Raw genomic sequence first — 20,129 nt, 5'->3', positions numbered from 1 at the left:
CTTTCTGAATGTTAAAATCATCTTGAGTGGGCTTACAATGGATCTTTCAATCAATTTGAGGAAAATTGACATCATGATAATATTGAGTCTTACAATCCATGATTTTTTCATTCAATTTTTAATTTACTCAATTTATTTAGGTCTTTTTGATTCCTTTTGGTATTATTTTATAGTTTCACTATAGAATAATTTCACATCTTTTGTTAAATTTTTCCCTAAGTGTTTGATGCTTCTGAATGCTATTATAAATGGTATTTATTTTTAGTATAATTTTCTGATTGTTCATTTCCAATATATAGGTGTGCAGTTGATTTTTATATCAATTTTATATATTGTTACATCTTAAATTCACTTATTAGTTCTAGTAGTTTTCCTTCTTTCTTTGTAGGTTCCTTAGTATCTCCTATGTACACAGTCATGTCATCAACAAATAGAGACACATTTAGTTCTTTCTTTGCACTCTATATGCCTTTTATTTATTTTTCTTGTCTTATTGCATTAGCTAAACATTTTCCCTTTAATGCATCTTAAGAAAATCTTGATTTTGGTAAAAGTCAGTCTTTGCACAGGTCTCAGTGTTTTTTCCCTTCATAAAAAAAATCACAAATAATCAGTTGCAAAAATCTCTTCTACTCACAGGGGTAGTATTTTTCCAGACTTAAGAGCAAACTCAAGAACTTGGCTGTCCTTTTTCTTCTTGACATGGGATGAAATTTAACTTGCATAGTAGTTTTTAGAGCTGTTTGCCGAATGTTCCTAGTCTTTCCACTTTCTGGACACAAGATAGTACTGCACTTCTTTGGTAGCTCATGGTTAGGTGGAGCTGTGTGACTGGTTTCAGCCAATATGTGAGTGCTGAAATGATATGTGTCATTTCTGCACCAGGGCATTGAACTACTACTAATCCAAGAGTCTCCAGAGCTCTCTTCTTCCTCTAGCACATTAACAAGTGATGTTTGAGATGGAAGCCACTCCATCTGCCTAGATCTCTGAATGCCTAAATGAGCAGAGTGTCCCCAGTCCTCCCCCTCTCCCGTTCCCTCCACTACCACTGACCCACAATGGACATATGGCTTAAGGTAGAAATAAAATTTTATTGTTTTGAGGGACTGAGACTTTTTTTTGTTGTTATAGTAGCATTACCTAGCCTATCCTGACTGATACAACTTGCATGAAGTTTTAAAGAGAGATGACTAAGCAAAATGATAGGTGGAGACAGTGTAAGAAAACACATTGTTTTAGTTTCCTTTTAGTGAGACAAAGGACATATACTTCCAGAGAAACCAGCAGTGAGCCAAAGCCCAGAATCTTATGTGAGTTTTGAATACAACCAGATCCCCAGTGCCCAGCACATAGTGTACATTCAAAAGAGGTACTTGCTTGCATTCAATTAAGCCAGAGTTCTCCCTTCAGCTTGTGCTTGGAAAAGTAGAAGCGTGGCATTTTCCTTCACTTTCCTGCACTACTTTCTTGCCTGCAAATGGGAATGGCAAAAACAACTTGTCCGTGAGAATTGTTGGGAAAAATTGTGCTGATTACAAAATGCTTTGCAAAATGTAAAATCCTATCTAAGTGGCAATTTTCTCCATTGCTCTGCCAATTGTAATAAATAAATATTGTTTTTAAAGCTGGCTCCTGGCTTGCTTTCCAGTGACCATCCCATCAAACACTCTAACATGCCTAGGGTTATTGTCCACTCTGGATTTGCATGTGTGTGCATGGCATTTGTGTAATGCTGTTTACAGAGGAGTTGAGTAAGCCCATCTTGTAGCAATAAAACTTGAGAACAATGTCATACTCCATTGGAGAGGTGATGGGTCAGAACAACTCGCTCAGGACAACTGTGCTATATGCTCCCCAAGGGCACAGGAGCTTGTTTCAAGTCATTTCTGTAGCTCCAGTGTACCTGGATTAGGGGATGTCCTCTGTGGTTATTAAAATTTTTCAGTTCTTTGCCCAGCTTGGATTGAGACCCTAGGTTCCTGGTTCATATTATAGCACCATGGGCAGAGTTCTAGAACTCCCATAAACTATGTAACTGCTGACCACATGGTAGGACCATGTTCACTGACCACCTACTATTGACCACATGCTAGGAACCATGAGGGATGTAAAGATTACTGACATAGTCTCTGATCTCAATGAGCTTCCAGTTAGTAAGGGGCTAAGGGAGACGTTCATTCATCCATTCATTCGTTCACCTGTGCAGTCATTGATCCTACTAATACTAATTCCATAATATTGACTGATATTCCAGGTACCATTCTAGCTACAAAACAGAGTCTCAGCTCTCATAGGAGCATATGTTCTAATAGGGGGATACAGACATTTATCAAATAATTACAGTAACAGATACTTTATTCTAAGCTGTGATAAACACTGTTGAAGAAGACTTTAGAGTGCTGTAAGGACAAGAAAACAAGAGGAATAGAGTTTGTCAGGGATAATCAGCCAAGAAAGACTTCTCTGAGTAAGTGACCTTTGAGTTGAGATCTACAGGATGAATTAAGAGTTGCCCAGTCTGGGTGTTGGTGGGGGGAGGGAAAAGCCAGGCAAAAGAAACACTACATTTAGTACAAGACAGACTATATGATGAGCTACAAAAGAGGGAGAGATAACATGCTAGAGGAGGTCCCAGAACAAGTTTAATTATTACTAGGGGAATGAGAAAGGCTGCCTACAAGAGGTGGTGCTTGGGCTGGGCCTGGAATGACAGGAAGGACTTTTGCAGGTGGAAGGAGAAAGTACAAGCAAAGACCCAGAAATACAAAGAGTAGAGGGTGAAAAATCTAGGACAGATTGTGAAGAGTCTTTATTGCAGACTAAGGAGTCTGGTCCTTACCAACTGTTGGTGGTGGAGAGTCACTGAAGGTGTCAGAACAGGACAGTGATGTAATCAGAGCAATTGAGTGAGAGAGACTTCTTTGTCTCCCTGGAGACAACTTTGCCTGTAACCCGAAAGGATCTCAGAGCCCCTGGCCTCCCTGGAGCCCAGATACCCCCTTGGGGTTCCAGTGGTCAGCTCTCTCTCTGCCCACAAGGAGAAACCCCAAGGTCCTGAGGATACAGTGCAGGAGAGGCAGGGAGTGGGGGACATAGGGTCCTAAAGCTAGGACCTTCTTCCCTAGTGGCAACAGAATGTATTTATGAGCACTGTTTCCAAAGTGACTCAGAGCAGAGAGCTGTGTGTGTGCCAACCATTGTGTGAAACAGGCTGACATGAGAAAGGGCCTTGTATTAGTTTTAGGACTCTTTTATGTGCAAGGGAAAGAATCCCAATTCAATCTAAAACAAAGACTAAACAGAAGTAATTGAGCCATGGAACTGGGTACCTTCAGGGGATTGCCCTGGTTTCAAGCACAGCTGAATCCAGGGACTAAACCAAGTCGTCAGGATTCTCTCTCTCTCCATCTCTTGGGTTTGTTTCCATCTGTCTTTGCAGTTGGACTTCCTTTATGCAGGTGAAGAAAAGAGCTGTTGAAAGTCCTAGTCTTACACTCCAGCAGACAGAGGGAGTTTCTATGTCAGTACGTAAGTCCCAGGGAAGCACTCTGATTGGCCCTGATGAGTCACATGTGCATTTCTTAGACCAATCACTGGTGCCACAGAGAGGAGGTACTATGGTTGGTACCGTCCTGAGATTGACTGGCAACCCCAGCCAAATCACATACAATGGAGGAGAGCACAGCCCCAGTGAAAGCAAAGCTGAGCTAATAAAAATAACCCAGAGCCATTATGGTTCTTTCCTCCGGTTGTCCACTGTAGAGCAAATCATAGGAGAGTATTTGTATTCATCCTAGAAATCTGGGAGGCTGAATCATTTAAGGAGAGCATAATACTAATTATATATATTTAAATGAGATTTTGAAGACAGGTATAGTAAATAGTTTCCATATGACAAGATTAATTAAAGTTGTGGAGTTATTTTTTTTAATGTTTATTTATTTTTGAGAGAGAGAGAGAGAGAGAGAACATGAGCAGGGAGAGGCAGAGAGAGGGAGACAGAATCCCAAGCAGGCTCCATGCTGTCAGTGCAGAGCCTGATGCTGGGCTTGAACTCACAGTGCAGAGCCTGATGCAAGGCTCATATGCATGAATGCTGAGATCATGGCCTGAGCTGAAATCAAGAGCTGGACGCCCAACTGACTGAACCGCCCAGGCGCCCCTGTGGAGTTGTTTTCAGTAGGGTTTCAGTTGCTCCTCCAAGGGGTTTTGATGCAAAGGGTTTGATGGTGCTGTTATTTTGGGGGAGGAGCCTCAGAGGGAGTTCGGGTGACCTTGGCTCTGCCTCTGGGCCTGCGCACAGCTCACTTTGTGATTTTAGACAAGTCCTTTCCTCTCCCTGGACCTCAGTTTGCCCAGTTTTACAATGAGAGCCATGGTGTCTGCTGGTATATCTCATGGATCTACCACAAAGCCATGGATCTATCATAAAGCCCACTCCTGTACTATCCGCTCTCTCTTAGTTAAATCACATTGCAGGAGAGACCTGTTGGTCCCACAAGCACAGGATGCCCCAACAAGGAGCACATGAATTCTGCCCCTGCCAGCTTCTATCTGAAGACTTAGAGAGGCTTGTGCTGGGATTAAGACTGAACCAAAGTTCAGTATTCCTGAAGTGCCTGGCCCTGGTCCTGGCCCCGCTGACAGGGGCTCACAAAGAGGGCATTTACCCAACTATGATTTCTAAGAAGCAGACACACAGAGTCATAGAGACTCTGGGCTAGAAGTTCCCACGAGGTCCCTGAGCCAAGACTGCTGTCCTATGCTGGAGGCTCCTCCCCAGTAGCCAGGAGAGTGCTCCTCCGTTGCTGCTGCACACCTCCCATGACATGGGCACACTTCCATCTAGACCCCTCTGAAGTCCAATCTGCCCTGAAGCTTGCTACAAGTCTCAGTGGCAGAGGAGAGTATCCCAGTCACAGATTTGGGGGACAAAAAGCTCAGGATGTCCGGAGCACTGAGCAAGTACGTGGCAGGAGTAGGAGACGAGGGGCAAGAGAAGGCAGGCCTTGAAGACTAAAAAGGAAGCTGAATTCTGCCTCGAGGGCAAGGGGATACCTCTGGAGGACATTAGGTGAGAGAGAAAGTTGACCCTTCGGAAAGGCCTCTAAACTGTGGTTTGGAAGACATTGGGGCCAAGCTGGTGCCTAAATCCAAGAGAGATGATGGATGCCCGCACTATGGAGTTGATAAGAGAAGACCCAAAGGCTGACTACGTGGCATTTGGTGACCCAGTAGTCATAGGATGGCGCCCAAATCAGAGGACAGAAGCTGAGATACCATTGGCTGGGATGGAAACCCAGGGAGGCAGCTTTGAAGAAGGACTAAGTTCATTAGTAGACACAGGGCGTGTGAAATTCCTGGCTGGCCATCTGGAGGTTTCAGGGATCGTAGTGGAGGTTGGAGGTTCAGACCAACTTCTCAGATCCCAGAAGACCCCTGGAGGCCTCAGCAATGCCTTACCTACCCCGGATATCTGATAGAAAGATGGAGTCCAGTTCTAGCTGAGGGCCATCATTTCTGAACAGGGATTTCAGTGCCTTTCTTCCTTTGGGAAGGTTCTTGATCACAGAGTCCTGAAGGGCTCCTGACTCTCTGGGATCAAGGAGATCCTGCAGTTTCCCTTCCTCATGACTGCTCCAGGCCAGCTTGGAAGGTGGGTGGAGGTTGCGGGGGAAGGAGGGCAGGCAGGTGTGCAGGCTGCCCAGGGTAGAGGGGCAGGGCTTGCACCAGTACAACCTGTGAGTGTGCGTTCCTGTTTTATTAAGCATTCCTGGTGAAGTATTTCTCATCTGCAAGGGGCCACACCAGAGGATCTTAGCACCCACCTCTGCTTAAAAATGGAGACTAGTTCCTTGAGTCTGAATTTAAAGAAACTTCCTGTCAAAGCCATTTAAAAGGCTGAGGAACTGCTGAGAGGGGAGAAGATTGGATCAGAAGCCTGTAAAAATGAGTTTAAATAAAAGAAAAAAAGGAAACAAAATGATTATACAAGCAGTATGTATTTGTGAAATAGAAAGTGCAGTGTGTATTGAAGAAAAGGAGAGTGTCCTTCCTGGCCTCCCTACTTTCCTTTAGGTGGTTGCTGGGGTGGGGAGGCGCTGGGTTCCCCACCTTTGGTCCTGGAGGTTTGGCCCAGTGGGGTAGGGAGGGAGGCTGGGGGGCAGGCAGGGTTGGGAAGGCCACACCTCCTGGTGGGTGGCATGAGCCCTGGATCTGTAGCCTGTGACGTCAGGCTCTGGCTGGACTGCCCCTCTCTGGCCTTGGCTGCTTCCTCCGGAAAATGGGGCGAGGTGCCCGTGGGGCCTCCAGCCAGGGGGCTGAGCTGATGATGGGCATGAGGGAAGGGATCAGGGAGCTGGCTGGAAGCTGGTAATTAATAAATGAAATGCCCTGGGACTGCTGCCGAGCCGCCTCAGATGACATATCTGTCGCGGGCTCGGCAAACCATTAAATGACCATTTTCTGACAGAACGACTTCCCCGCTTGCCAGGACATATTTTCTCTTCTTGCCCTCTTTTCTCCTCCACTCCCCTCCCCCATTTCTCCCTCACCCTGGACTCTGCCCTCCCTGCTGTGCCACTGTCCTGGATGTCTCTCTTTCTGTCTCCGCACGTGTCTCTGGCTATCTCTCCATCTCTCTGCCTCTCCCTATATATGTGTGTCTCTGTGTGTCTGTCCTCCCCTAGTCTCTCAGTGTCTCTATCTCCCTCTATCTCTGTGTGTCTCTGTCTCTCCCCTACCGTCCCTTCCCCGCCCCCCCCCCCATCTCTTCTCTTTGTGGCTGCCTCTCTCTTTCTCAGGTCTCTGGCCTTCTCTTCTCCCAGGCTGCTCTCTCTCTCCCCCACCTCCCCTCTCTCTGCTTCTCCCCGTCTGTATAAGGTTTAACTACCCCCCCCACCCCCCTTGTCTGGCTCAGCCTACCCCCTCCCTGCCTCCCCCCTCCCCGGCTGCCTGACGGCTCCAGTTCATTTCTGCCTGTTTAATTGGGCCCCGGATGAGTTTGGTCGACAGGGCCATTCATCATGTGGCCGCGGCTGGCGGCGGAGCCCGGGGGAGCGGGGCTGACAGCTCCGCCAGGCTGGGATGCGGCCTGCGTCGGGAAGTTCACATATTTGGGCATTAGTGCAGCTATTAGTTTAACAAGCTTCGTTTATCCTTGTCACTACCACTTCAGCTTCCCATGTAATCATTTGAAATGTAGATTACAGCCAGACAAATGGGACAGCGCAAGACGCGCAGGGTGGAGGGAGTGACACGCAGCTCGTTAGGGCCGCCTTCCCAGCCCCATCCCTTTCCAGGCAAGTCTTTGATTAGCTTAATATTCACATGATTTCAGTGGGAAGCGCCAGTCACCTGTGCCAAGCCCCCAGTGCTGGGCCGAGGTGCCCAGGGTGTACCTAGGTGAGGGTCCAGGTCCTGCCAGGATGGGGTTCCTCTGGTTCAAAGACTACCCACGCTGCAAGGAAACGTGGGTGGCCAGGGCCTCAGAGTCTGCCCTCCCAAAGTGGTCTTCCAGGATGAGGTGGCTTCCAGACCCTGGCTGTGCCCTCCAGCTCTGATTTTGGCATCGTGGGCTATTGTCTTCTTGTGTGACCTGAACAAGGTCTGGCCTTCTCTGGGCCTTGTGTCCCCATCTGGAAAGTGAGGGTTCCAGATTGGATTGGGTGGGCCTGCTTTTCTCCATTCCCCTGCCAAGACCCCTCACCTTGGTTCTTTTGAACCCAGTTTCCAGTCATTTCTATTCTTTACTCAGTAGATTTAGGGCTCCTTTCAAAATGTAAACCTGGCTCTGTCTGTGTCCTGCTCCAAAGGCCCTCATGGCCCTCAGAATGAAGGCTGAACCCCTTCCGAGGTCTTGGAGCGAAGGTGGGGAAAAGGAAGCCTTCGGTATCTCCTACTGCCCGCCCTCCAGCTTGACCTCCTCTGTTTATGCACTTCAGTTCCCTGCAGGCCTGGAAGTTGTCAAATGCCCTGAGCCCTCTCTCAGCTGTGGGGTTTTGTGCGTGCTGTTTTCTCTGCCAGAAATACCATTCTCCCTGTGCCCCCTTCCCCAACCCCTTTTCTCAATCCTCTTTCTTATCCTTCTCATTCTTAGTTTAGATGTTCCTTCCTCCAGGAAATCTTGTCCCCCGCCCCGGGGTCCTTCTGCCCAGTGCCTGCCCTATGTGCGTCTCAGAGCCCTACCTACAATAGCACTTAGCACGTGCAGTCAAACTGTCTGCTTGTGTCCCCCACTGGACTGTGAATTCCATGAGGGCAGGGCCTGCCTAGCACAGGACCTGGCCCTGGAAGCTGAAAGAGTAGGTGGACCACCAGCAGCGCCGTGCCTGAGCAGCCTTGGACAGAGAGGCCCTCACACACCAACATTCCTCGTGCAGCAAGTTCATTATGCCTAGGCTCTTTCTTCCTGACCCCCTGTCCCCCATCCTGCTGACACTGCCCACCTCCCTCCACCCGCACGCACAGCTCCAGGAGGGTCAGAGTCTGGTTCCCTGGGAGGACCTCCTGAATCAGTCAGGGTCCAGGAGAAAATGGTTGGCCCTCTCAAAGAGTTCAGCCGAGGAGAGTTTACTGACGGGACTCTGCAGAGCTGTGAGCCAAGCTAGGGAAACCAGTATGGGATAGTGAGGCATCGGTGGGGAGCCATCACACTTTAAGGCCTGAAGGGCAAGGGCGAGGGAGTATTGTTGCCAGAACCTGGAGAAAGCAGGAGCCGCGGGACAGGGCCTGTAAGAAGATGTAAACTTTATAAAGCAGTCACCATAGAGTTGGGGTGAGGCAAGGAACGACTAGGGGTAACTCTTCTGACTCCTCACTCTTCTCTGCCTCTACTGTCTGTCTGGTGCCTCCCAGAGGTCCAGGGGACTCTGAGAGCTGTGGTCCACGGAGATTAACCTCCTGGGATACAGAGCAGGGAAGAGAATAAAAGAGGGGGATGATCTGGCAGAGGTGGGGGTATGGGACAGATAGAGAATACCCCGCATACCCCCCAACATTGCCACAGGCCAGCCCCTCTGCAGAGAGGCCAGAAGGGCCCTAAGCAGACTCACCTCTGGAGAAAGTGGAGATATCCTCTACAGAGGGCTCCACAGGGCATGGACATGAGTGTCAGCTGACTTTTACATCATCCCTTCACTGGGACATCTCCCTGCTCAACCCAGCCAGGCCAGGGCAGTCCTAAACGGTTTCTTTTTTCACCTCTCCCCCTGCTGAGCAGCTTGTCTCTGTTTTCTTCCTGACACCTTCTGAATAATGACACCAGACCTTGAAGCCAACGAGTCGTGAATCAAAGTGGCTTCTCGATATCATAAAAGAGATGTTCTAAACCCCAAACATAAAGATCGTTTTATCTTTATTAATAGTTTAATGCATCTGAGAAAGCTATTTGACATTTTTTTACACCTCCAACTCTTTCCTTCATGCATTGCTGGTCAGATTACACCAGGGTTCAGCCACTTAAATCCACTTAATAACTGACTAAATTCTACACTAAATTTACATTGAGCTACAAGCTGATTCGCAGATATAGGGGAAATTTCTAGCAAAAACAAATAAACAAACAAAAAACCCTACACCAATGTCCTGACTCCAAAGTTGTGAATCTGCTTTAATAATGAAAAAGGAATTCAAGTATTGGGATTGATGTCACATTTAATAGTACTTCCTGATGAAGACTCTGCAACACAAAGTGAAGAAATGTATCTCAATTAATAACTGGGAGTATTTTCTTCATCTATTTAATTAAATTATTGCACTTGCAAACACATAATGTGGAATTAATTAAAAACACATAGAATTTGGGAAATGGAGACTAATTCAACTCCTCCCAGTTGCTGTCAGGCCCAGTACACATCAGTGCATGACACTGAGAGGAGAAAGGTTTGGTTACTAATGACATCTGAATTGGAATAACATCTAATTAATTGGCTAATTGTTTCTATCATACACACCGCCGCCACCACAGCCATTGCCACATCACAAAAACGTATCCAAACAATATGACTACACTTAATATGTACATGTACACACACTGGAGCCCAACACACACCTACAAACATACAACCCCACATGCTGGGGACTTACATGCAAATATTCTCTCATAGGAGATACACATGTGTAAATTTATATATCACACACAAATACTCCCAAGTAAAGGTTAGTGGAGAAGAGAGAAAAACCTATTCTCTGCTTCTCCCCACCTTCCCAGAAAGGAAAAAAAAATGTAACTGTCAGAAATGTGATAGGACTGTCGAAGACATATAGAAAAAGCTCAAACAAACCATGTAAGTTGTGAAACATAAATCCCAATTCTATTTGTTCTGCGACATTGTATAAACCACACATTTTTCAATAAGATAGAAAATTAAAATCCTCACCAGGTTCAGAATTGCTTGGGGAAGTTAGATAGAAAGCCTACTGTCCTGGCAAAAGAAGCAACTGTTGGCTGGTCAAGTACTGAAGGATGCTTCAGGACCACGGACAGCAGGGCCTCCCTTCCTCCTCATTTTAGAGCCGCTATAAATGTGTTCACACACCCAGGGCTGTGATTGGCCAGACATTCCATAGGCATAGTCTCTACTTAAAAGATTACTCAATTCCTTGATTCCTTCAATTTCTGGGGAGTCCTTGAGCATCTCTAATCTACACATAGCTCCTGGGGTGTGCCTTCTACTCCCCCAAATCTGTAGTCTGTCCTTTCCCGCCCCTCCCCCACCCCACTGAAGTTCACTTGATTCATTTAAATGTTTTAGTTCCAAATGGCTTAACATCTTCCTCACAAGGAATTCTCCCCAATAACTATCAAATATTAAGTAAAGCCAGTTAACCCCACACGCTAGAGAATTGTATAATGTTACTATATTCTGTTCAGAGAAGTTTTATTTATCACATTTGGTTTCCCTTTCCCTAAGCCAATTTGTTACTCATGAAGAAATGTTTCAAGACTTCTTGAAAAGCTCATTGTTTTTAGTGTGTTTTCTGTGGAATGTCCCCATGCCATTTGAAGACTAAATAATGACATCCTTTGGTTCGTTCTCATCCAAACATCATTCTTCCTCAAACAAGCTTCCTTGATCAGGCAGACAGGCTTCTCTTTGCAGGAGCCTCACTCCCCCCTCCCCATGGTTTGTCCCTCATGGACCTCCAAGCCACTATTTTTAATAGTTTCCCCCAGACACTTTCTGTTGACAAGCAGTCTGCTGCCATGGCAGCCTGACCCTTCTTTGGCTTAGGGGTAATTTTCAATGACAGGTACTTCATTGTAGCCAGAGTTCTACAGTTTCATTCTTCACTTTCTTCCCAGCCCTTGGGTTGGTGCCAGTGTTGATTGAGATCTAGCTCATTGCCTAAGCAGGATCAAGTGCCTGGGGGCTTCAGCCCTTTTGTGGGATGGAGATTACCACAGGTAAGGCCAGACCCAGAGATCCCTCAGTCTCTTTGATCTCTCATCTTTGACTCTGAGTCCTTGTGGTCAATGCTTGGTCCCTTGCCTTTGATTCATTTAGAATCACAGACTCATTGTCACTTTGAGATGGAAGGGCTGGAGAGCATGTCATTAAACCTTATGTCCTCCACCCCATTGTGCATATGGAGAGTCTGAGCCCCAGGTAAGGACCTTCTGACAGCGGTGTGAGAAGATAGGACAGGAAGATGCCATTTCTCTCAGTGGGGGTGTAGGGGGGGGTCCCAGCCAGTCCCTCTTGAGTTTCTGAAGCAGAAACTCTGGGTCCCCTACCATCTTCATACAAGTCTGCCCTATCTCCCATCTTCCTTCAATTTAATTCAACGAATGCTTATTCAGTATGGACTAGTTGAATAAAAAGGAAGGAATCTCTTCTCTGAGCCAGGCAGTGTGCTACAGGCAATGGAGACAAGGTGGTGTGGCAAAAACTTCTGCTTATGTTCCAATATCCACTCTCTCCCCTTCCCATAGCAATAGAATTTGTAGCTGGACAAATAGGGCCACTCAGAATAAAGATCACATTCTCCAGTTTCCCTTGCAGCTAGATGTGGTCATGTGATTTCGTTGTGGCCAATGGGATATCGGCAGAAGTGTCAGGTACCAGCTTCCTGGAACCTTACTTAAGAGACAGCTGGTTCTCTTTTGTCTCCTTTATCCTGATCCCTGCAATCCTGATGCTGCCATCTTGGACCTTGGGGCTGAGGAACTAAAAGGAGGTCTCTGTGGGCCTCCTGCTGCCAAGTTGCCTTATCAGCCCTGATCACCAGCTTCCAGACTCCATATGTGACAGAGGGTAATCTTCTGCTTGTTTAAACCACTGTTATTCTGGGTTTTTCAGTCATTCATAGCTGATATATTCTAATATGGGTAGTAAAATAAAAGTTAAGGGTTTTTAATTTTTTTTCTATTCTTTCTAGCTTTGCCAAGAAAACATTGGTCTCTTTCAAAAGGAAATTTTATTCCTGGGGGCTCAGTCAGTTAAGCGTCCGACTTTGGCTCAGGTCATGATCTCACAGTTCGTGAGTTCGAGCCCTGCGTCAGGCTCTGTGCTGAGAGCTCAGAGCCTGGAGCCTGCTTCAGATTCTGTGTCTCCCTCTCTCTCTCTCTCTGTCCCTCCCCTGCTTGCTCTCTCTCTCTCTCTCTCTCTCTCTCTCTCTCAGAAATAAGAAAACATTAAAAAAAATTTAAAGGAAATTTTATTAAGAAACTAGATTCTCTAACTAAAAATATTTTAAATAAAGCGATGTGGGGGTGCCTGGCTGGCTCAGTTGGTTGAGCATCTAACTCTTGATTTTGGCTCTGATCATGATCCCATGGTTGTGGGATCAAACCCCACATCAGGCTCCATGCTCAGCATGGAGTCTGATTAAGATTCTCTCTCTCCCACTCCCTCTGCCCAACTCATTCTCTCTCACTAAAAATAAAGGCAAAATTTTTAAAAAGAGATGTGTATATACATATGATGTCTATATATGCATAAATTATCTCTGGAAGAATAAAAAGAGACTGTAGTCATGGGAAAGAACTGGGGGCTTCAGAGGTGGGAATGAGACTTACTGCCTACTTTTTTGCTCTGGATTTTTTCACATAAGTATGTGTTATCTTTTTTTAGTGCAAAGACCTGAAAATGAATGAAATACCATTTTATACCTTGGAGGCCCCCAGTCCAGTCACTCTCAGAGGAACCTTTTCAATGTTGCCAAATGGACATCCATTCAGCTCCTCTTTCAGCCCACCTCCTCCCAGGACAGCTTAATCTCTCCGTGGAAAAGGAGGAAAACGACAAACATGCCAACCTCTGAACCTGTTTGCGCATCTGGGGAAGATGGAGGCCACTCTTCCAGGGCTGTGGCAGCTACACCTGGTGAGCTGACACATCCTAACTGCTCAGCAAAGGTGATGATGACTGTTACCACATCCTGTGCCTGCTTGTCGTTCCTGGGTGTCCCACAGCACCTCACAGACACCACTTGCTCGTGCAACCATTGTCCTGATATGGTTTGCCTCCTCACTACCAGAGGGGGAGCTCCATGAGGGCAGGGTTTATATTTCATTCATCTCTGTCCCCAGCCCCGGTGCCCAGACCAGACCCTGGCATGGAGCAGAAATCAAGGAGCATTTATTGGCTGGAGGAAGGAGAAAACAACGGGCAGTTCATTTTAAAAATGCAGACCCTGATGGTTCCCAGAAATTCCAGTTGATTCATGGTTTTTGACTGGAATTGTAGTTTTCCCTGAATTCAACATTCAGCTGAACCCAAGGAGTGCCAAGGTGAGGCATGTTAGGATAAGGGAACCCTGGAACTCTGCCCAGAGGTATCACCCAGGGAGTACTTTTCTTAAGAGGAGTAACAAAATCCTCTTGGTGTCTCCATGAGGACTTCACTGTCTGTGGCTGGACCAGGGCACTGACCACTCACAAACTCAGCCCACAGCCAGAGTGCAATGACTCTCAGAGACTCTGCTCTGGGGTCACAGAGCTTGGCTTCTTATCTTGACCCCACTGTTCACCAGCTGTGTGAGCTGGGGCAAGATATCTGAGCTCTCCAGGCTTAGTTTCCTCACCTGTAAAAGTGAGGATCCTAACAATTGTACTTACCTCATAGGGTTAATGTAAGGATTTTAATGAGATAATGCATGTGAAATCCATTTATTAAGGAGTCACAATTCTTTGAGGTATGAACATGGTTTAACTTTTCCCCCAGCTGCTCCAGCTGTGCTCTATGGAACTATCCCCTCCCCCACCTTTTCTGGTAGGGGAGCAGTCTCTTTACTGACATCTTAGGCATATTTTAGAACTTTCTAGTAAGTTCGTTATTAGAACAGTTTCATTCCAGAATTTAACACTCAGTCCTGTTCTTTTTGGAACTTTAGTCTCAAACGTAACTCAATACTGATATTCTACCCTCATCCTCCCAAGTAGACAGCGTCTTTATTTAGCTCCCATAACCTGCAGAGAAACTGTATTAGTTTTCTATTGTTGCATAACAACTCCAAACTCAGTGGCTTAAAACAACATAAATATATCATCTCACAGTTTCTGTGGGTCAGGAGTTTGGTCCTTCCCTCGAAGCCTCACCAGACTGAACTCAAATATTGTCTGGGGCTGCAATCTCATTTAAGGCTTGGGATCCTCTTCCAAGTTCACTGATTATTGACAGAATTTGGTTCCTTGTGGTTATACAACTGATGCCCTCAGCTCCTAGAGGCTGCCCACCATTCCCTGCCACATGGCCCTCTCCACAACATGACACTCTGCTTCTTCAAGGCCAAAAGTAGGGCATCTGCTTCTCTGACATCTAGATACTCTTAAAGAAATCACCTGCTTATGTCAGGCCCACCAGGGTAATCTCCCCTTTGATTAACTTAAAGTCCACTGATTAGGGACTTTAATAACATCTGTAGACTCTCCTCACCTTTACCATAATTTGGAAAGCCTGTGTGCCTCCCCTCCCTGACTCCTGGATGTGGGAGATCTGACTCTGCTTCTTCTCCTTCCTCCAGCCCCACCAAAGGTGGTCATCACACACCACATGACACAGCCTCCAGCCGACAGCCTTCAGATGTCCCCTCACCAGGGAGAGGCTCTTTGGGGCAGGGTTCCAGTAAGGCATTGTAAAGGTGACAAGTAACTATAGTGCCCCCACAACCCACAAGGCTTACCCATATTTTTGTCTGGTTTCCTTTCCCCTTCTTCAGTAAACACAGGCACAGGTCACCAAATCTTCAGGCCATACAAGGAGTGAAATTCCAGTCTTCGTTTCTTTTTTTTTTTTTTTTTTTTCCAACATTTTTCATTTATTTTTGGGACAGAGAGAGACAGAGCATGAACGGGGGAGGGGCAGAGAGAGAGGGAGACACAGAATCGGAAACAGGCTCCAGGCTCCGAGCCATCAGCCCAGAGCCTGACGCGGGGCTCGAACTCACAGACCGCGAGATCGTGACCTGGCTGAAGTCGGACGCTTAACCGACTGCGCCACCCAGGCGCCCCCAGTCTTCGTTTCTTGAAAATACCTCCAAACTTCCAAGGGATGCTCTTAAAGCCACTTTCCCTTGGCTTTGGAGATAGGAAGCAGCAGTTCTGCCCCAGGACACCTGAACCTGCATTTTGCCCAAGCTGGCCACCTGTTTCTGTCTCAGTCTTCTTATATTTGTACTGGAGGGATGAAGGTAGGAGGATGTTACTGATAGTCAGTCATTCTTTAAATTGTCATCTCTCAGGTAGCACTGTAGAAGGTGACTGGACCCAACTGGTAGAGGCTCCAAGAACTTTGGGTTTCAACTTTGGGTCTTGGCTGTGCAATGTGGGGACAACAGGAAAAATTCTACTAAGTCTCAGCACCTGATAAACAGTGCTTAATAAGTGCTAATGGGTATTATTGATCAGAGCTCAACTCGAAGAGTCTTGCATTGAGAAACAGGGCGGACCAGGAGTCAGAGTGGACCAGGAGCAAAGCTGCAGATGACAAGCGGTGGGACCCCTTCAGTACCTGCAGGCCAGGAATACACTTGTTCTCCAAACCTGGTGTCAGTTGGAGTTCAGGCGAGGGTAGGGCAAAGGTGAGGAGCGGAGAGGGCAGGACATATTCATGCCATTCTTTTGCTTCAGGCTGTTCGTCCTTCACTGCCTCAGAGGTGGCAGGAAAGAGCTGAGTGAAGCTGAGATTGAAATGCTCTGGAATTCGTGGCGTCATGAAGATACAGCCTGGCTAACTATCCCCAGACCCATTTCCTCTTTTTCTTCAGCACACAGGTAGACTACATTTCTCAGCCTCTCTTGCAGTTGGGTCTGGCCACAAGACAGAGTTGTGGCCGATAACATGTGAGTGAAGATGTCTCCCATTTCCAGCCCTGCCTGTGGAAATCTTCCAAGGCATGATACTCCAGATGCTTATCTTTTTTGCAGCCTTGATGCAGACAAACAACTTTGGAGGCTACACATAAAGAGGGCAGAGCCAAAAGATACAAGGGACCTCGATCCCTGAGTCACTTTGTGGAAGGCTGCCTCCCTACCAGGAACACCCACATTTAACCGTCAGGTGAGTGAAAGGTGTATGCTTTTGTGTGGAGACATTTCAGTTATAGGGTATGTTTGTTGCCTCAGCTGGCACTGCCTTATCGGACACACGAGTTCACAGAGCAAATGGGAAAATTAGCCTGCATCCACACTGTCCACACTGTAAGAATTTCTACGAGTTTCAGGAATGTATCTGCCATGCTCTACAAAGTATGCACAATGTTTTAATTCCACTTCACAGAAAGGTTTTCTTTCCAAACCCTCTTCAGGGGCCTTCCCTATTAAAAAGTCCCATTTATAGAAACTACTACTTAGCATTTTTGGAACTTGTTATCCTATTCAGCAGAGTCTAAGTCAGGAGGCTTTGAACTCGGACAATTACTGCTCTTGATTAACAACAAGAACTGATGAGTTGGCCTTTCCAGTGTGCTAAGCAAACTCAGCCAAGCAGAAAATATCACTGAAGGGGAAACAATGGGAAGTGATTTTCTTGGTTACATTATGAGCCGTCGTGATATTTACACATGTTTGTGGATAATGTGGGAAACTCTGCTGCTTGCGTGCCCTTGCAGATGACACTGTTGGGCTTGAAACGCCATGATTCCCACTTGATCTGGGCTGCAGATGTCATCCTGCAGGCAGCCAGCCTAGTGGAAAAACCACAGACCTGGGAGTGGGCAGGTGTGGGTGCAGGATACCTGAACCGCGTCTTTGGAGCACCTGTTCCTCCAGGTGTCCCTGGGGCCAGCACCCAGGCCTGGAGCCTCATATTGTCAGACAGCCCAGTGACAGCATAAGTGTCCATTTCTTTAGACCTTTGACACAACTGGGTATTTTAATTTTTTTAAATGTTTATTTTTGAGAGAGACAGACAGACAGACAGACAGAATGTGAGTGGGGGAGGAGCAGAGAGAGGGAGACACAGAATCCAAAGCAGGCTCCAGGCTCTGAGCTGTCAGCACAGAGCCTGATGCGGGGCTCGAACCCATCAACTGCGAGATCATGACCTGAGCCGAAGTCAGACGCCCAACCTACTGAGCCACCCAGGCACCCCAACAGAACTGGGTATTTTAAAAGAGATCTTTGTGAAGTTGAGTCATGTTGCTTTTAATCCCAGATTGCACATTTACTTATATTTAATATGTCTGCATTTGTGAGTGATCTATGTAAGTCCTTTATCCATTTCTCCTTTGGGGATAGTAGTAGTTTTCATATCATTGCATACAAAATTTTCATTTATTAAGGGCATTGCACCTCTTCATGTTACTTAGGTTTATTTTTCCAAGTTATTTGTCCTTTTTTTGTTCATTTTTTGTGCATTTAAAGTTAAAAAAATTAAGTAGCCAAAATTCTATTTTTTCCATCTTTTTAAGCTTCCAAAGGCACATTTCATAAGGAAGTTTGAGATATATTCATCTATAAACCCTACTAGATTTATTTTAAATATTTAAAACGTAACTGGTTAGGGACCCCTGGCTGGCTCAGTCAGTAGGGTATGCGACTCTTGATCTCAGAGTCGTGAGTTTCAAGTCTATTTAAAGAAAAAAAAAAAGTAACCCTTCAATCCACCAGGGGCTTATTTGAGTGGAAGATGTGAAGTAAAGATCTTCCTCGGGCTTCAGTAGGTTCCTTGATAGTTCATTTCTGCATTCTACCTTTGTCTCAGTCTGCTCCAAGTCCTATAACAAAAATACCACAGATTATGTGGCTTAAACAACAAACATTTATTTCTTGCAGTGTGGGAGGCTGGGGATCCAAGATCAAGGCATCAGCAGATTTGGTATCTGGTGAGGGCCTCTTTCCTATGTCCATAAATGGTGGGAGGGATGAGGGAACTCTGCAGGGTCTCTTTAAATTTTTTTTTTCAACGTTTTTTATTTATTTTTGGGACAGAGAGAGACAGAGCATGAACGGGGAAGGGGCAGAGAGAGAGGGAGACACAGAATCGGAAACAGGCTCCAGGCTCCGAGCCATCAGCCCAGAGCCTGACGCGGGGCTCGAACTCACGGACCGCGAGATCGTGACCTGGCTGAAGTCGGATGCTTAACCGACTGCGCCACCCAGGCGCCCCTGCAGGGTCTCTTTAAAAGAGCACTAATCCCATTCATGAGGGCTCCACCCTCATGACCTAATGACCTCCAAAAGTTCTCTTCTACTAATACCATCATACTGGGGATTAAGTTTCAATATAGGAATTTTGCCTGGACACAAACGTTCAGTCTGCAGCAACCCTCCTCCTGAGTTTGGTAGTGAGCCTGGCTCAAAGAAGCTTCCGCCTAGAGTTTAACCTTTGGATGTAAAAATCTGGCTTCCTTACAAGGGAGGAAAGAGGTTGGCAAACTCACACTGGTCATTTAGAAAAAAAATTTTGCACAGCACATGTATTCCTCACATCTTCAAAATAAATGTTATGAGATTTATACCCATTGTGCAGAAGAAAAAAACCAAGGCTCCTAGAAGTGAGGAGACTGCTCATACCAGCAAACTGACTCCCAAGATCTAGAGCTGAGAGCCAGCCCAGGCACTTAGGAGCCTTTACCCTTCTGCCTTTTTCACAGCCCTGATGCAGCCTGATCCCTCCACGGATCACCTCTTTACCCAGCACCTAGCATGGTGGGAGTTTAGGGAACGAATGGGCCTAAGGCTTAAGTCTCACATGGCAGATCAGCCATCCCCCTCTCCTCCTTTTTGTGATGGTCACTGAGGCTGCTGAAGGCTGCCTGAGCGTACTCAAGGTTGGCATTTCCACCCTCCTAACTGGAGGCCTCGCCGTGGCCTCCTTTCTGCCATCATGTGGGGACTGCACGTGCCCGGGTTACTGCATATACTGGTGTCCCATAACTGAGGAGGGCAGGCTTGAGGCCCCTCTGTCCCAGGGGAGCCAGGAACGAGGGCCGTGGCATCAGAGACAGAGGGGCCTGCTCTGCCTCACCAAAGGGTCCAAGTTTCAGTTCCAAAATGCTGCCACTTGTCTTTGAAGCTCGAGTCCCTATGCCTCGAGCGCTGGGAAGAAAGGAGCTGGGCCAGTGCTCCGCTGCACCAGCATCCTTCTCTCTCCCTCAGGAATCACCTTCGTCACCATCCATTGCCAAAATGAATGGAAGCCGCACAGCCGGCTTTATTAAATATGAATGAGTCACAGCCCACGGCCCCCACGCGGTCACTCACCCACTCCATCTCTGGCAATTACCGCGTCGCACACACTGTGCCAAGGGGCGCCGCGGTCCCTGCCTGCCCTTGCAGACTGACACCGCCCAGCAGGGGCAGGGCTCAGGTCTGCAGCTGCCCCTGATGGAAAGCCACTCCTGGGCTCCTATGCAGTCCAAATGCTCCGCTCTGAAGCTATAGGGACAGGGCACCTTCCGCAGAAGGATCGTGGACGCTTGGGCTCTGAGGTCTGGCGGGGGATAGCCTGTGACTTTGGAGCCCCAGGTCTCCTGGCAGGACGGACTCCTAAGCTCTGTCTGCATGTCAAGGGTGTGTGGGTAACAGATATTTTAGATTTCAGGCAATTTTAAGATCCAGCCTGGATCAAGGTTAAGAGCATGTGTGCAAGGGCACACGGTCACCGAGCACACATGCAGTGTGTGTTCACGTTCCCCGCACAGGAGCCCAGTAGATTGTGAGTTTCATGTCACTGGGGTCC

General features: G+C 46.9%; 2 long non-coding RNA genes across 3 annotated transcripts in view; both read left to right on the top strand.

Moving 5' to 3' along the window:
* The window catches only part of LOC131491679 (uncharacterized), a 67,338-nt gene extending 52,106 nt beyond the window's left edge, over positions 1-15,232 (top strand). The window contains exons 3-4 of one of the 2 annotated variants that reach the window (XR_009251596.1): positions 13,080-13,363; positions 15,166-15,232. This is a non-coding gene — a long non-coding RNA (uncharacterized LOC131491679). Of the gene's footprint in view, positions 1-13,079; positions 13,739-15,165 lie in introns of both variants that reach the window. The other variant, XR_009251595.1, reaches the window with a different exon arrangement.
* A 230-nt stretch (positions 15,233-15,462) lies between these two features.
* LOC131491678 (uncharacterized) lies at positions 15,463-17,822 on the top strand. The gene is made up of 2 exons (XR_009251594.1): positions 15,463-15,636; positions 16,076-17,822. It is a non-coding gene; the product is annotated as an uncharacterized LOC131491678 (long non-coding RNA).
* Positions 17,823-20,129: the final 2,307 nt, after the last annotated feature.

The sequence above is a fragment of the Neofelis nebulosa genome, chromosome 12, assembly GCF_028018385.1.
Source record: "Neofelis nebulosa isolate mNeoNeb1 chromosome 12, mNeoNeb1.pri, whole genome shotgun sequence".
NCBI lineage: Eukaryota > Metazoa > Chordata > Mammalia > Carnivora > Felidae > Neofelis > Neofelis nebulosa.
This window is presented reverse-complemented; position numbering and strand designations above follow the sequence as displayed.